Source organism: Mustela lutreola, chromosome 3 (assembly GCF_030435805.1).
Source record: "Mustela lutreola isolate mMusLut2 chromosome 3, mMusLut2.pri, whole genome shotgun sequence".
Lineage (NCBI taxonomy): Eukaryota > Metazoa > Chordata > Mammalia > Carnivora > Mustelidae > Mustela > Mustela lutreola.
Genome location: NC_081292.1, coordinates 151,166,968 through 151,168,911, shown reverse-complemented (window position 1 = coordinate 151,168,911; position 1,944 = coordinate 151,166,968). Strand labels below are relative to the sequence as shown.

At 38.4% G+C, this 1,944-nt stretch overlaps 1 pseudogene; it reads right to left on the bottom strand.

The window, feature by feature from the left end:
- Positions 1 to 900: 900 nt before the first annotated feature.
- LOC131828129 (peptidyl-prolyl cis-trans isomerase A-like) lies at positions 901 to 1,381 on the bottom strand (annotated as a pseudogene).
- Between the last annotated feature and the right edge of the window lie 563 nt (positions 1,382 to 1,944).

Genomic DNA, 1,944 nt, shown 5'->3' with positions numbered 1-1,944 from the left:
GGATGAGAGATGAAATATTCAGTAATGTTCTCTTGCTTCAATCTTCTTTTGAAAAAAAAATGTAGTTTGGAGAATGGGACAAAATTTGTCACCTCCCCCAAAATTGCTTCATTTTATTAAAAATCTATACATCTATATTTTGAAATCTCTAAAAAATACATATATAATGCATATGATTATATTGTACTAATAATAAAATCTAAAAGAAATCGATTCAAGTGTAAAAGCTTTTCAGGGATGCCTGGGTGGCTCAGTCAGTTAAGCATCTGCCTTCGGCTCAGGTCATGATTCTAGGGTCCTGGCATTGAGTCCCACATTGGGCTCCCTGCTGTGTGGGGATTCAGCTTCTCCCTCTCCCACTGCTGCTGCTGCACTCTCTCTCTATATCAAATAAATAAATGAAATCTTTTAAAAAAAAGCTTTACGATTTTTTCCTTAATTATAATGCCCTGAAGATTCTGAGCTACAGCAAATATTCTGAAATTGTAAATCAATGATATGTATATTCAGTTAAAAATTTGTGATGATAAGATATGGCCTAACTGTATCCTTCAAGAACACCAGGTGTTTAAATATACATAGACAAAAAAAATCAGATATAAGATGATGCTTAAAATAGCAATATAAATATAATATGAAATAATAAAAAATATTAAAACTTAGAGTCTACAATCCAGTTCCTTCACTTTAATTTTTTGTTTAGTTTTTATTTCATAATCAGAAAATTAACTCTACAACACAGCTAAACTTGGAGGGGAGTAAAGAAAGTATAAAGCCCATAGAACTCCAGCAACAGCACAAAGATTATAGGGTATTTTAAGCAGATTGGGTTGAAGGGGTGCTCACCTGAGCTACAGAAGGGATGATCTGGTAGTTAATATACAACACAAGAAAAACGTATTAGATTTGTCCACAGTCAGCTGTGGTGACCTTCTTGCTGGTCTTGCCGTTTCTGGACCCCAAAACAATCCATGCTTCCACAAGGTTCATGGCCTCTTTCACCTTGCAAAAGACCACATGCTTGCCATCCAACCACTCAGACGTGGAAGTGCGGATGAAAAACTGGAACCCATTTGTGCTGGGTCCAGCATTTGCCATGGACCCCTGCGCTTCAGGAGAAATTCTCATCATCAAATTTCTCCCCATAGATGGACTCGCCACCAATGCCATGATGGCAGGTGAGGTCACCACCGCCTGGGCACAGAAATCCTGAAAAAAAACTGCAGAGGTGGGAACCTTGATAACCAAATACTTTCTCTCTAGGGCTCAGGGCATGAAAGTTCTCTACTGTCTTCAGAACTTTGCAAAGAGCTAGAAGGAGACTCAATCCAAAGTCTCGCCGTCCAGGGTAATGTCAAAAGAACACAGTGGGGTCGACCATGGCTAGGCTGTGTGGGCAGCTCCGCAGCAGCGAAGGCAAGGCCCAGTTCCTCCACTTTGAAACTGAAGAAATGGAAGCCAGGTAATTTCTTTCATTCACTTTCGCAAGATGGTAAAATTGACTAGTGGAATCAAACTCAGCTTTTGCTGATGTTTCCTACTAAAAATGTACCTCCTCTAAATAGAGGTGCTGGGATATTCAGTAACAGTGAACCAATGATTAGTCTATACTTTACTCAAAACTAATAACATTTTAAAGACTATTCTAGGAAGAATTTTTTTAATGGAGTGTCACCAATGAAGCAAGAAGTAAGAGTAAGAAGCTGCTGGCAGAAAGCAAGGAAAGGGAAAGCAGAGAAAATTTTCATCCACTTCAGTATTTTGATCAATGTTGGACCTCTTGAAAATTTAGCACTGGGTTGCTCGATTCAGGATTCTATCCACAATGCTAATTCAGTTAGAAACAATGATCATCGGTGAGTAGAAAATCCTCAATATTGATTGAGACAGGATTTTTTTAGTAAGTCTTCGATTTTATATCTAGGAAACCTTGCAGAAGATAGG